The 16217-nt window shown below is 46.3% G+C and overlaps 1 protein-coding gene across 1 annotated transcript in view; it reads right to left on the bottom strand.

Moving 5' to 3' along the window:
* Window positions 1–16217, bottom strand: part of LOC309546319 (short transient receptor potential channel 2-like) — a gene marked incomplete at its 3' end in the record, with an annotated part of 87309 nt that overhangs the window by 44121 nt on the left and 26971 nt on the right. The gene's annotated exons all lie outside the window — the stretch shown is intronic.

The following is a 16217-nucleotide window of genomic DNA, read 5'->3' on the forward strand; positions in this document are numbered from 1 at the left end:
CAGAAACCCCAATAATTAACTTCTCTAATTTGCTCCGTTTTGGACTGTTAAAGAATATGTCAACCCCAAAATATCATATTCCTGATATGTGGCTGCTCTATCATGTACTTGTATGAGAAAGTCTTTTGCTTTCTTTGTGTGAAATCCTTCATGTTCCTGCCAGTCCCTCTGCTTTCCTATTAACCTCTTCAGCTCCGGAAAGGTTTTACCCCCTTAACCACTTAAGCCCCGAAAGATTTTACCCCCCTTCATGACCAGGGCCTATTTTGCGATTCGGCACTGCGTGACTTTAACGGACAATTGCGCGGTCGTGCGACGCTGTACCTAAACTAATTTGACGTCCTTTTTTCCCACAAACAGAGCTTTCTTTTGGTGGTATTTGATCACCTGTGCGATTTTTTTTTTTTTATTATGCGCTATAAACAAAATAGAGCGTCAATTTTGCTAAAATAACAATATTTTTCAATTTTTTTTTATATGAAATTCCCCCCAAAAAAAGTAAAAATCAAAATTTTTTAACATTTTCGGCCAATTTGTTTTATGCTACATATGTTTGGTAAAAAAAATCTCAAAAAGCGTATTTTGATTGGTTTGCGCAAAAGTTATCGCGTTTACTAACAAAGGGAAAGATTTTTGTCATTTTTGTTGTTTTTTTTTTAACGAGTACTGGCGGCGATCTGTGATTTTTTTTTTGCGGGACTGCGACATTGCGGCGGACAGATCGGACCCTTGACTGACATTTTTGACACTTTTGGGGGTACCAGTGACATTACTACAGTAATCAGTGCTATAAATATCCACTGTTACTGTAAAAATTACACTGGCAGTGAAGGAGTTAACTGTATTGGAGAGGGAGGGGTTAAGTGTGTCCTAGGGGCGTGTTTCTAACTGTGATTGGCTGTGGCTACTAGTGTAAGAACAGAGATCAACGGTCCTACATAGTAGAACCGTCTGATTTCCATTCTTACACAGGGAAGAATGACAGGCGGCTTTGTTTACATTAGCCGCCTGCCTTTCTTACAGTGTAACGGACGATCGAGAGTGGGGGTCCGTGACCACGCGGGAGTGGGAGCGCGCCTCCGGCGGCGCTCGCTCCCTAGAGCCTCACAGGCTAGCGACGTAGTGTCCTCTTCCATCCCAGAATGCCCTGCACCGGGCCCCGCTCGTCATGTCCGGTGCATGCGCGTCATCCCTGCACAGTTTCTGGGCATGCCCAGAAGCTGTTTAGCAGGGAATGACGCGCCTGCACCGGAACTGATGAGCAGGGCCGGTGCAGGCGCACTGACTCCTGGGAGCGATGACTTTCAGCTCCCAGGAGTCAACGCAAGCAGGAAGTGACGGCGCGGGTGCCGCAGAGGGAGGAAGCAGAAGGAAGGTGAGTATATTTTCTTCAAAAACAAGGTATGTAAAGCAAATAAAAAATTGGGAGTATCCAATTGTTTTTTAGGTGATTTAAAGCAAGCGGATGGCCCAAAGTTGTTTTTGAGGCCGGAACTCCGCTTTAATGACCAGGCCATTTTTTTGCAATTCGGCACTATGTTACTTTAATGGACAATTGCGCTGCCGTGCGACGCTGTACCCAAGTACAATTGATGTCCTTTTTTTCCCACAAATAGAGCTTTCTTTTGGTGGTATTTGAACACCTCTGTGGTTTTTAGATTTTGCGCTGTAGGTAGGTGCTAGGTAAAACATGTCTGTAACCCTGTTCTGCTTATCAGGAGGGTGTAATTTGTTAGTTTAGCCTGTCACATGTTTCCAAGTGTGATTCACTGGGTCTAAGGGAGTGTCCCCACTGTAGCCAATGAGGGAGCTCATTGGACAGTGGAGGAAACCTAGCCAGTGGCACACTCTGTTTTATGTCAGTTCCAGTGGGAGGGCATTCCTGCAATGCATCCTGGGATTGCACATAAATAGGAGGGGAGCATGTGACGGGGGGTCTTTGGGCGGGAAGCCAGGTCCCAGGAGGAGGGTGACGGCTGTCTCTCCCCCTGTTGCTGAGGAAGGTGGTCCAGGCGGTCGGCCTAGGGACCAGGGGTTGAGCTGTGCGGCAGAAGGATCCAGTGTGCTGACCAAGTGGAGCTGCTGGGCAGAATACTTCTGGAAAAACAGTATCGTAAGTACTTAGGAATCTGCCCAGGGGTCTGCCTAAGTGAGGGGACCACTCCATAGAGGTCAAGGAGCCAGCTAACCCAGAGTGTTACAGTAAAGGGGGTGCAAAGTTGTAAATCCCTGAAGATTAACCACTTGCCGACCAGTCACGTTGACTGTACTGCGGCAAAGTGGTTAGTTATCGTCCAGCGACGTAGACCTACGTCGCTGGACTCCTCCCCTTGTGGGCAGCACGCGCGCGCCCCCGGGGGCTCGCTCCCGCTGTATTCAGTCACAGCGGGAGTCGGGCCAGGGGGAGGAGCGGCAGTGATCACCGCCGCTCTTCCCCGATCGTCGGGGAATCGAGTCTGGAGATCCGCCCGCTTGTGTAAACAAAGCGGGCGGATCTCCTAAGTGACAGGCAGGGTCAGATTGCAGGATTCAGCATAGCTGAACCTGCGATTTGTCCCTGTGTCACTCAGTCACCTCGCCCCACACACGTCAGTAAGCACCAGGCATACATTAACCCCTTGATCACCAATAAAAGTTAACCCCTTCCCTGCCAGTGTCATTTTTACAGTAACAGTGCATATTTATAGCACTGATTACTGTAGTAATGTCACTGGTACCCCCAAATGTATCAAAAATGTCAGTCAAGGGTCCGATCTGTCCAAAAATGACAGAAATCTTTCCCTTAGTTAGTAAAAGCAATAACTTTTGCGCAAACCAATCAAAATACGCTTATTGCGATTTTTTTTTTTTTTTACCAAACATATGTAGCAGAAAACTAATTGGCCTAAAATGATAAAAAAATTAGATTTTTAATTTTTTTGGGGGGGGAATTTCATATGAAAAAATTTAAAAAAAATATTGTTATTTTTTCAAAATTGTTGCTCTTATTTTGTTTATAGCGCAAAAAGTAAAAATCGCACAGGTGATCAAATACCACCAAAAGAAAGCTTTGTTTGTGAGAAAAAAAGGACGTCAATTTCGTTTGGGTATGGCGTTGCATGACTGCGCAATTGTCAGTTAAAGTCGCACAGTGCCGAATCGCAAAAAGTGGCCTGGACGTAAGACAGCAAAATCCTCCGGTGGTAAAGTGGTTAGGGGTTAAGGGCTGCGCCAGGAAGGGCCCTGAAGTAACTCAGTGGTGCAGTCTATTATTAAAGTCAGCTACCTCAGGAAAGGAGTGCCTTAGGAAGCTAATAGGATTCTTTCACAGTCAAAGGTGAAATACAGTAAGCGGCCTAGCCATGACTAGCTCAATCAGCGCTAACCAGCGCCAGTCAGCATTTCCTTGTACAGTCCCTGCCTTTTTGTGCATTGTTCAGTTATTGGAGTATCCCACTCCTCCCTTCTCCTACCCAAATTACAAATAAAAACACAAAACCCAAAGAAACTGGACAGGTAAAAACACCTGAAAACATGTCAGAATGGTCTACTTTTGCTAATGGTAACCCAGGGGAACCCACGCGCAGCAGCTCCCATGGGAGTAGTGCTACAGCTCTATAAACAAAAAAAGAGCGACAATTTTGAAAAAAAATACATTCTGCTATAAAACATTCCCAATAAAAAAAAATATTTTTTTTTTATTATTTTGGACCAATTTGTATTCTGCTACATATTTTTGGTAAAAAAAAAAAAAAATCCCAAAAAGCGTATATTAATTGGTTTGCGCAAAAGTTATAGCATTTACAAACGGCGGGATAGATTTATGGACTTTTTATTTATTTTTTTATTAGTAATGGTGGCGATCAGCGATTTATCGGGTCTGCGACATTGCGGCGGACAGATCGGACACCTAACTGACATTTTTGACATTTTTTGGGGACCAGTGACATTAACTACTTTAGCCCCGGAGGATTTGGCTGCTCAAAGACCAGGCCCTATTTTGCAATGCGGCATTGCGTGACTTTAACGGACAATTGCGCGGGCGTGCGACGCTGTACACAAACAAAACTGACGTCCTTTTTTTCCCACAAACAGAGCTTTCTTTTGGTGGTATTTGATCACCTGTGCAATTTTTATTTTTTGCGCTATAAACAAAATAAGAGCGACAATTTTGAAAAAATAACAATATTTTTTACATTTTTTTATATGAAATTCCCCAAAAAAATGTAAAAATCAAAATTTTTTAACATTTTAGGCCAATTAGTTTTCTGCTACATATTTTTGGTAAAAAAAAAAATAGCAATAAGCGTATTTTGATTGTTTTGCGCAAAAGTTATTGCATTTACTAACTACAGGAAAGATTTATGTCATTTTTATTGTTTTTTTTAAACTAGTAATGGCGGCGATCTGGGATTTTTTTTGCGGGACTGCGACATTGCAGCGGACAGATCGGACCCCTAACTGATATTTTTGAGACTTTTGGGGGTACCAGTGACAATACTACATTAATCAGTGCTATAAATATGCACTGTCACTGTAAAAATGACACTGGCAGGGAAGGGGTTAACTTTACTGGTGATCAAGGGGTTAAGTGTGTCCCTAGGGGCGTGATTCTAACTGTTAGGGGGCGTGGCTAGTGAAGTAACCACAAAAACATGCGATCCTGTATAGCAGGATCACATAGCCTCTGTGCTTACTTCAGGGAGAATGACAGACGGCTGTGTTTACATCAGCCGTCTGTCTTTCTCCCTCTCCTGTGGGAGATCGCGAGTGGCCGGCGGCCAGGGAATGAGCGGGGCAGGGAGCGCGCCTCCGGCGGCACGCGATTGCCCCCTAGCTCCTCCCAGGCTAGCACCGTACATGTACGACACTTTGCCTGGGAGCGGCAGACTGCCGCCGTACGAGTGCGGCGTGCGGTCGGCAAGTAGTTAATACAATAATCAGTGCTAAATAATATGCACTGTTACTGTATAAATGACACTGACAGGGAAGGGGTTAACACTGGGGGTGATCAAAGGACTTAAATGTGTTCCCTTTTGTGCTCACCAACTGTGTGGGGGGATGGGTTGGACAGAGGCAGAGAGAGATCGGCGATTCAGCTTAGTTGAATCACAGGATCTTTCCCTGCCTCTCTGACAGAAGAGCCGTCTGCTTTGTTTACATAGGCAGACGGCTCTTCTGTCATTCTAGCCGAAGATTGCGGGAGGTCGGCGGCGATCTAGCCCGCTCCTCCCGCGGTCTGGCTCCTGCTGTGTCTAATCAGAGCGGGAGCGCGGCTCCGGTGACGCGCGCATTCCGCCGATTCCACGTGCACATAATCTACGTGATTATGCGCAGCCGAGCCACCCTGCTGCAGTAAATCTGCATGGGGCAGTTGGCAAGCGGTTAAAAAATGACCACACTAAGAAGGAGAGCACACCATGGTCAGTTTTCTGGCTCCAATAATCAGATTTCTGATGACACCCCCCACCCCCTCGCACAGCCATTCCCTGGGAAGACCAGTGTGCTGCTGTTTCCACCCCCCCCCCCCAGCTCTCTGAGCTCTTTCTGTACAGTGCTGTGAAAAAGTCTTTGCCCTGATTTTAATTTTTTTTTTTTTTTCAGATTTGACACATTTAATGATTTAGATCACCAAACACATTTTAATAGTATACAAAGATAACCAGAGTAAATCTAAAATGCAGTTTTTAAATGATGATTTCATTTATTAAGGGAAAAAAGTTGTCCGGAAAAAAAATACAAAAAAGTAAAAGAAGTACGTTTTCGCAGCACTGTAGCTGAAAATAGAAGGTATGTGATCACATATACAGTGCTTTGCGAAAGTATTCGGGCCCCCTTGAACTTTTCGACCTTTTGCCACATTTCAGGCTTCAAACATAAAGATATAAAACTGTAATTTTTTTTTAACAATCAACAACAAGTGGGACACAATCATTAAGTGGAACGAACTTTATTGGATATTTCAAACTTTGTTAACTAATAAAAACTGAAAAATTGGGCGTGCAAAATTATTCAGCCCCTTTACTTTCAGAGCAGCAAACTCTCTCTAGAAGTTCAGTGAGGATCTCTGAATGATCCAATGTTGACCTAAATGACTAATGATGATAAATAGAATCCACCTGTGTGTAATCAAGTCTCCGTATAAATGCACCTGCACTGTGATAGTCTCCGGAGGCCCATGATCACTCTGGATGAACTGCAGAGATCTACAGCTGAGGTGGGAAGACTCTGTCCATAGGACAACAATCAGTCGTATACTGCACAAATCTGGCCTTTATGGAAGAGTGGCAAGAAGAAAGCCATTTCTTAAAGATATCCATAAAAAGTGTCGTTTAAAGTTTGCCACAAGCCACCTGGGAGACACCAAACATGTGGAAGAAGGTGCTCTGGTCAGATGAAACCAAAATCAAAATTTTTGGCAACAATGCAAAATGTTATGTTTGGCGTAAAAGCAACACAGCTCATCACCCTGAACACACCATCCCCACTGTCAAACATGGTGGTGGCGGCATCATGGTTTGGGCCTACTTTTCTTCAGCAGGGACAGGGAAGATGGTTAAAATTGATGGGAAGATGGATGGAGCCAAATACAGGACCATTCTGGAAGAAAACCTGATGGAGTCTGCAAAATACCTGAGACTGGGACGGAGATTTGTCTTCCAACAAGACAATGATCCAAAACATAAAGCAAAATCTACAATGGAATGGTTCACAAATAAACATATCCAGGTGTTAGAATGGCCAAGTCAAAGTCCAGACCTGAATCCAATCGAGAATCTGTGGAAAGAACTGAAAACTGCTGTTCACAAACGCTCTCCATCCAACCTCGCTGAGCTTGAGCTGTTTTGGAAGGAGGAATGGGCAAAAATCAACAACAAGTGGGACACAATCATGAAGTGGAACTAAATTTATTGGATATTTCAAACTTTTTAACAAATAAAAAAACTGAAAAATTGGGCGTGCAAAATTATTCAGCCCCCTTAAGTTAATACTTTGTAGCGCCACCTTTTGCTGCGATTACAGCTGTAAGTCGCTTGGGGTATGTCTCTATCTGTTTTGCACATCGAGAGACTGAAATTTTTGCCCATTCCTCCTTCCAAAACAGCTCGAGCTGGATTCAGGTCTGGACTTTGACTTGGCCATTCTAACACCTGGATATGTTTATTTGTGAACCTTTGCTTTATGTTTTGGATCATTGTCTTGTTGGAAGACAAATCTCCGTCCCAGTCTCAGGTCTTTTGCAGACTCCATCAGGTTTTCTTCCAGAATGGTCCTGTATTTGGCTCCATCCATCTTCCCATCAATTTTAACCATCTTCCCTGTCCCTGCTGAAGAAAAGCAGGCCCAAACCATGATGTTGCCACCACCATGTTTGACAGTGGGGGATGGTGTGTTCAGGGTGATGAGCTGTGTTGCTTTTACGCCAAACATAACGTTTTGCATTGTTGCCAAAAAGTTCAATTTTGGTTTCATCTGACCAGAGCACCTTCTTCCACATGTTTGGTGTCTCCCAGGTGGCTTGTGGCAAACTTTAAATGACACTTTTTATGGATATCTTTAAGAAATGGCTTTCTTATTGCCACTCTTCCATAAAGGCCAGATTTGTGCAGTATACGACTGATTGTTGTCCTATGGACAGAGTCTCCCACCTCAGCTGTAGATCTCTGCAGTTCATCCAGAGTGATCATGGGCCTCCGGAGACTATCACAGTGCAGGTGCATTTATACGGAGAATTGATTACACACAGGTGGATTCTATTTATCATCATTAGTCATTTAGGTCAACATTGGATCATTCAGAGATCCTCACTGAACTTCTAGAGGGAGTTTGCTGCACTGAAAGTAAAGGGGCTGAATAATTTTGCACGCCCAATTTTTCAGTTTTTATTAGTTAACAAAGTTTGAAATATCCAATAAAGTTCGTTCCACTTCATGATTGTGTCCCACTTGTTGTTGATTGTTAAAAAAAAAAATGGATTTTTGTAAGAACTTACCGTAAAATCCTTTTCTCTTAAGCTCATTGACAGACGTAGTCTTCTTGATTCTCAAGAGCTGGGTTATGTTGTCTCCGCAGGAGTAGGACTAGGCAGAATGACAAAAACGTTCTGGCTCCACCCTAGGGGGCAGTCCCTGAGGGTATATCCTCCCTCTCTCTGCTACAGGGAATCAGTTCTGTTTAAAGCAGTACAGAGAAATTAACCCAACCCAACTCAATGATAGAGGGGCGGGTACTACGTCTGTCAATGAGCTTAAGAGAAAAGGATTTTACGGTAAGTTCTTACAAAAATCCATTTTTCTCTATCGCTCATTGACAGACGTAGTCTTCTTGATTCTCAAGAGCTGGGACATCCAGAAGCAGTGCCACAAATGAGGGGTGGGATTGACAAAATCAAATCCAATCTAGTAGGCCCAACCGGTGCCAAACTAGAAGTTTTAAAGGCTCATTATAAACAAAGAATGAGACTAAAGAAAAAATTTTCCAACGGAAAAAAACCCTCGAGGTAGACCACTGGTCTCCTCAAATTGCGGCCTGCAAAACCTTGCGGCCAAATGAGGCATCAGACGATGCCATTACATCAATTTTATAATGTTTGGAGAAGGTATGCACCGACGACCAGGTAGCCGCCTTGCACACCTGGACCACTGACGCCTGATGGCGAAAGGCCCATGACGCACTAAGTGCCCGAGTGGAGTGCGCCTTAACAGGGAACGGGGGCTCCCGACCCTTAATAGAATAAGCCTGCACTATCGTCTGTCTGATCCATCTGGAAATGGTCGCGGCAGATGCAGGCAACCCCTTTTTGGGTCCATCTGGGATCACAAAAAGTGAATCCGTCTTGCGAAACGAGTCTGTCGTTTTCAAGTATACCCTGATCGCCCGGACCACATCCAAGGAGTGCAAAGCAAATTCCCGAGGATGACTGGGCTTAGGACACAGGGAAGGTAATACAATTTCTTCATTCAGATGAAATTCTGAAACTACTTTTGGTAGGAAGGATGGATTCGGACGAAGAACCACCTTATCTCTATGAACCACCAGATATGGTGAACGACAAGATAATGCGGCCAGTTCTGACACCCTGCGTGCAGAAGTAATAGCCACCAAGAAGGCCACCTTCTGGGACAACGTGGGTAGAGGAATCTCCCTAATATCTTCAAAGGGAGGTTTCTGAAGAACCGACAACACTAAATTAAGATCCCAGGGGGGTAACGGCGCGCGCACTGGCGGAGCCAGATGTCGCACCCCCTGGATGAAATTCCGCACCAAGGAATGAGTAGCCAAAGGCTTCTGAAAGAAGATGGCTAATGCTGAGACCTGACCCTTGATAGTACTCAAGGCCAGTTTCTGCTCAACCCCTTGTTGCAGAAAAGCCAATATTCGACTAATCGAATAAGACCGAGGACGGAACCCCAAAGGTTCACACCATGCAATGTAGGACTTCCATGTGCGATGATAAATCTTTCTGGAAGTCGCTTTCCTTGCTTCAACTAGAGTAGGAATAACTGAAGCTGACAAACCTTTGTCTTTCAGCACCTGGGTCTCAATAGCCAGGCCGTTAAAGCCAGCGATCGTAAAGCAGGATGGAAGATCGGTCCCTGAGACAGTAGATCCTCTCTGAGAGGAAGTCTCCACGGGACGTCCGCCACCAGTCTGACCATGTCGGCGTACCAAGCTCGACGAGGCCAGTCCGGAGCTACCAGGATTACTGGGATTCCTTCCTCCTCTACCCTGCGAAGAAGTCTTGGCAGTAACGCGAGAGGAGGGAAGGCATATATTAGCTGGTATTGCCCCCACGGGGCGATCAGTGCGTCTGCGGTTTCTGCTAGAGGATCGCGGGAGCGAGCCACGAATCTCTGAACTTTCCTGTTGAATCGTGATGCCAACAGATCCACATCCGGGGTGCCCCACCGTAGGCACAACTGGTGGAAAACGTCTGGATGGAGGGACCATTCCCCCTGATCCAGGGTCTGACGGCTGAGATAATCTGCCTGCCAATTCTCCACCCCCGGAATGAACACCGCAGAGATTGCTGGAACAAATCGTTCCGCCCAGCGAAGAATGCAAGCCACTTCTTTGGCCGCTCGGACACTCTTGGTGCCCCCCTGGTGATTGACATAAGCCACGGCCGTGGCATTGTCCGACTGGATCCGAACCGGGCTGCCCTGGAGCTGCTCGGTCCAGTGAATCAGACAAAGTCTGATCGCTCTCAGTTCCAATACATTTATCGGTAATCTGGATTCTTCCGGGGACCAAAGTCCCTGGGCAGATAATTGACCGAGAATTCCTCCCCATCCGGATAGACTGGCATCCGTGGTCACTATCGTCCAATATATTGGCCGAAATGACTTTCCCTGGCTGAGCATTGGAGACCGAAGCCACCAAACCAGAGACTCTCTGGTCTGTTTGCTCAATCGTATCTGATTGTCCAGGGATTCCGGATTCCGATTCCATCTGAGGAGAATCTCTTGCTGAAGAATTCGGGTATGGGACTGGGCAAATGGGACTGCTTCGAATGAAGCCACCATCAACCCCAGAACCCTCATGCAAGTCCGAAGGGAAGACCAGCTGTTGGACAGTAACAACTGGACTGCTGATTGAATCTTTCGAAATTTCCCTACCGGAAGAAACACTCTTGTCCTGACTGTGTCTAGAATTAGACCCAGATATTCGAGCCTCTGGGTGGGAACCAGAAAGGACTTTTGCTGGTTCACCAGCCACCCGAATTCCTGTAAAGAAATCATAGTAATTTCTATGTTTTGTAGCAAGGTCTGAGGAGACTCTGCATGAAGCAGAAGATCGTCTAGGTAACCTAGAATCGATATACCTCTTTGGCGCAGAAGTGCCAACATTGGGGCCAACACTTTTGTGAAGACCCGCGGAGCCGTGGCGAGACCGAAAGGTAACGCCACAAACTGATAGTGGTTCCCCTCTACGGAAAAGCGTAGAAAACGCTGATGTCCTGCGAAAATGGGAATGTGAAGATAGGCGTCCTTGATGTCTATGGACGCTAGGACATCCCCTGGATGCAGGAAGGCTGCTACCGTGCGAATGGACTCCATTCTGAATCTTCTTATGTTGACGAAAGAATTGAGTGCTCTTAAGTCCAGAATTGGACGCACTTTGCCCTCTTTCCTGGGTATTGTAAACAGGTTTGAATAAAACCCTTGAAACCGTTCTGTCCAAGGAACGTGGACTACCACTCCTTGTTGTAGTAGATCTGTGACTGCTCTCCGCAGATCTTCTAGACGATCCGGAGATAGTCGGATATTGGAAGGGAAGAATCGCGCCGGTGGGAGAGATCGAAACTCGATCTTGTACCCTGACTTTATGACTTCGCAAACCCATTTGTCCGGGATTCTGGAAAGCCATGGATCCGGGAACCGGCGAAGACGTCCCCCCACCCCAGTTATGGGTGGGGGCGCACCTTCAGGCTTTGGATGGTTTATCTTCAGGTCTGGAGGGGGCGGGCTTTTGCTTGCCCGACCAACGACCCCTGATGCCTCCTGCAGGAGGCTTGGAGGACTTAGTTTTTTCACCCGCTGGACGAAAAAACCTCTTGTGAGCAGAAAAAGAAGGCCCTCGTCTTTGACGAGTTCCTCTACCTTTAAAATTTTGCGGTAAAAAGGTGCTTTTTCCACCGGTGAGATCCTTAATGATCTCATCTAAGTTGGCTCCAAATAGACGTTCTCCTGAAAAGGGGATATTAGCCAATGCTTTCTTGGAACCTTGGTCGGCTATCCAACCTTTTAGCCACAGTGTGCGCCTGAGAACCACTGCTGAGACTGATGCTCGCGCCATTAATGGAGTGGCGTCTAACGCCGCATCACATACAAACTGTAACCCCTGTATCATTTGTTCCAACAAATCTGATACCGCCTGAGGGACTTCTTCTAAGTCCCGGCGTAACCACTTGGTCCATTCAGTTACAGCCTGCGAAACCAGACCAATAGCAATTATTGGCCTGAAAGCTGATCCAATCAAGGAAAACATGGTGCGAGACATAGCTTCTATCTTGCGATCCACTGGATCTTTAAAAGACGGAGCGTCTTCCAAAGGAATAACCGTGGCTTTATTCAATCTAGCAATTGGTGAATCCACCACAGGTGGTTCTGTCCATTTCTTAATAAGGGTTTCCTCAAACGGATAACGCCTGTCAATGCGTTTGGAAATATTAAAAGTGCGTTTTGGCAGACGCCATTCTTCATCGATTGGATTGCCAAAACATTTGGGCAATGGAAAAACCTTTGCCACTTTGATGCGCTTTTTAGTCCCAAAGGGGATCTCAGTTTCAGCTATTTCTGATGGAATACCCTGTAACCTTAAAGTCTCTTGAACAGATACAATGAGTGCGTTTACCAACGCTTCCTCTCGGGCTATGGCTGATGCCGAAACATCCTCCTCACTGTCTGAAGAGACAGGACCCGAGACACCAATACCAGATGAAGTACCTGCAACTGCAGAAATAGGCTCAGAGTCTGAATCCGAGGTTTCAGATAATAAGGGGTTAGGCGGGGGTCGCTTTCTTGCGCCCTGTCCCTGACAAGCCACTTCCACCCGGGACACAAAAGTTTCCATAATGGCTGACAAAGATTCAATTGTCAATGGGGTGCTGGAGGATCCCGCAGACCCCTCGAGGGGATCCGGAGGAGATACATGAGTGGCAGGGTCCATGTTAATACAGGACACTTTGCCAGCAATAAACAAAAAAACTTTTCTTTTTTTTTTTTTTTTTGTGTGTCTCCCCCTAGCGCAATAGCGCCCCTCAGAGTACCTGCTTCTCGACCCAAAGAGAGAGAGAGAGGGACCCCCAAGGCTCACCAACCGATGCAGTGTAGTTTCCAACAAACTGCAGCCAGCGTCTGTCTTACACAGACTGGAAGGAGCTGTTTGCTTTTTCCCGGGCAGAAGGCGTGGCTCCGCCCCCTGTGTACGCCTTCCGGCGTTCCCAGCCCTCCACGAGGAAGCTGGGCTCACAAAACATGGCCGCCCCCATAGAAGAGACATAAGACTCCAAAAACATGGCGGCCGGCGTGACCTGAGGACATACATGCATTCGGTCTACGGCAAAATGGCGGCGGACCGCCGATATCGTCTTCCCAGCACATCCACCTGCACTCTGCTGAGAGGTGACATATGGATCTACAGAGATACACTGCACATAAGGTAGGATTATACCTCCTATGTTTGCTGTAATGTTACAGTCTGCTGGGTAGAGTGTTAGCTCTTGAACCAAGTCCACTCCCACAACACATGCTGTATTACAAGGGGGACTTGTAAGTGTCAGATATATACTGACCATATATGGAGGGGCCCATAATATATACTGCCTCATAAATGAGGAAAAAAAGGGAACGTTTTACTCACCATACCGAACCGACAGGCACCCTCTCTTCATAATACCCTCTCCACCGAGGTGGGGGTTTGTGGACGCCTCGACTCTCTGGTCCTGGCGTCCAAGCGAGCTTTTAACTCGCAAAGTCAGTCCCTTTACTGGGACTCCGTCGCGGCCGACTCAGCGCACTGGTCTGCACGCGCTTTTAGGCAGAGACCGGGGTGACCACTGGATTCACATCCAGCCCGTCGCCCGGCCCCGCATACTTACTTGAATATGTCGCGGCCGACCAAGCGCAATGCCTGGTCTGCACGCGCTCGTAGGCCGGCTGGGGTGACCACAAGTGTCGCCCAGTCCGGCATCTTTGCTTGAAGATCTCACAGGAAAAAAACACTGGAGAAAACTACCTAAAAAATGTCTTTTTCTTAAAGAAAAAAAGTCTTGCCAGGACCAAAAGATCCCAGCAAGGAACTTAGGTCCTTACTCCTGACTAGACAGAAAAAAACTGATTCCCTGTAGCAGAGAGAGGGAGGATATACCCTCAGGGACTGCCCCCTAGGGTGGAGCCAGAACGTTTTTGTCATTCTGCCTAGTCCTACTCCTGCGGAGACAACATAACCCAGCTCTTGAGAATCAAGAAGACTACGTCTGTCAATGAGCGATAGAGAAATTACAGTTTTATATCTTTATGTTTGAAGCCTGAAATGTGGCAAAAGGTCGCAAAGTTCAAGGGGGCCGAATACTTTTGCAAGGCACTGTACATAACACCTCCCCTATATGTTATGGAGATAATGAGAGGGGAGGGGTTCTATAGTCCTGTACTAAGGTGACAATGCCGCTTTTCCATAGATACAGTGCAGCAAGTGACAGAGTGTTGTCACTGTCAGGGTTACCTAAGAGGTGTCACCCTGACTAGTTTGTGAACTATAATTTGTTGCAGTCCTCAGGTTCACTTACTACAGCCAGGATGTGTAGAAAGATGGAGAAGATTTCATCTAAGGCTGGGCCAGTTCAGCAGAACCTTGCTGACTTTCGGTCAGTGTGTACAGCTGACATACAATATATCGCAGTGCTGTACAGAGAGCAATGAGCCAGTCACATCAGTCTCTGTACCAGAGGAGCTTACACTCTAATGTCCCCTCCCCCACAGTCACATCAGTCTCTGTACCAGAGGAGCTTACACTCTAATGTCCTACCTCAGTCACACACTATTATTATTATTATACATTTATATAGCTCTGACATATACCGCAGTGCTGTACAGAGATCACTGAGCCAGTCACATCAGTCTCTGCACCAGAGGGGCTTACACTCTAATGTCCCCCACAGTCACACACTATTATTATTATACATTTACAGTATCTCAAACAAAAGTACACCCCTCACATTTTTGTAAATATTTTATTTTATCTTTTCATGTGACAACACTGAAGAAATGACACTTTGCTACAATGTAAAGTAGTGAGTGTACAGCTTGTATAACAGTGTAAATTTGCTGTCCCCTCAAAATAACTCAACACAGCCATTAATGTCTAAACCGCTGGCAACAAAAGTGAGTACACCCCTAAGTGAAAATGTCCAAATTGGGCCCAATTAGCCATTTTCCCTCCCCAGTGTCATGTGACCCGTTAGTGTTACAAGGTCTCAGGTAAGAATGGGGAGCAGGTGTGTTAAATTTGGTGTTATCGCTCTCACTCTCTCATACTGGTCACTGGAAGTTCAACATGGCACCTCACGGCAGAGAACTCTCTGAGGATCTGAAAAAAAGAATTGTTGCTCTACATAAAGATGACCTAGGCTATAAGAAGATTGCCAAGACCCTGAAACTGAGCTGCAGCACGGTGGCCAAGACCATACCGGGGTTTAACAGGACAGATTCCACTTATGAACAGGCCTCGCCATGGTCGACCAAAGAAGCTGAGTGCACATGCTCAGCGTCATACCCAGAGGTTGTCTTTGGGAAATAGACGTATGAGTGCTGCCAGCATTGCTGCAGAGGTTGAAGGGGTGGGGGGTCAACCTGCCAGTGCTCAGACCATACGCCGCACAATGCATCAAATAGGTCTGCATGGCTGTCATCCCAGAAGGAAGCCTCTTCTAAAGATGATGCACAAGAAAGCCTGCAAACAGTTTGCTGAAGACAAGCAGACTAAGGACATGGATTACTGGAACCATCTCCTGTGGTCTGATGAGACAAAGATAAACTTATTTGGTTCAGATGGTGTCAGGCGTTTGTGGCGGCAACCAGGTGAGGAGTACAAAGACAAGTGTGTCTTGCCTACAGTGAAGCATGGTGGTGGGAGTGTCATGGTCTGGGGGTGCATGAGTGCTGCCGGCACTGGGGAGCTACAGTTCATTGAGGGAACCATGAATGCCAACATGTAATGTGACATACTGAAGCAGAGTATGATCCCCTCCCTTTGGAGACTGGGCCGCAGGGCAGTATTCCAACATGATAACGACCCCAAACACCTCCATGATGACCACTGCCTTGCTAAAGAAGCTGAGGGTAAAGGCGATGGACTGGGCAAGCATGTCTCCAGACCTAAACCCTATTGAGCATCTCTGGGGCATCCTCAAACAGAAGGTGGAGTAGCGCAAGGTCTCTAACATCCATCAGCTCTGTGATGTCGTCATGGAGGAGTGGAAGAGGACTCCAATGACAACCTGTGAAGCTCTGGTGAACTCCATGCCCAAGAGGGTTAAGGCAGTGCTGGAAAATAATGGTGGCCACACAAAATATTGACACTTTGGGGCCCAATTGGGATATTTTCACTTAGGGGTGTACTCACTTTTGTTGCCAGCGGTTTAGACATTAATGGCTGTGTGTTGAGTTATTTTCAGGGGACAGCAAATTTACACTGTTATACAAGCTGTACACTCACTACTTTACATTGTAGCAAAG

Source organism: Pelophylax lessonae (genome assembly GCF_965119305.1).
Source record: "Pelophylax lessonae genome assembly, chromosome: 2".
Taxonomy (NCBI): Eukaryota; Metazoa; Chordata; class Amphibia; order Anura; family Ranidae; genus Pelophylax; species Pelophylax lessonae.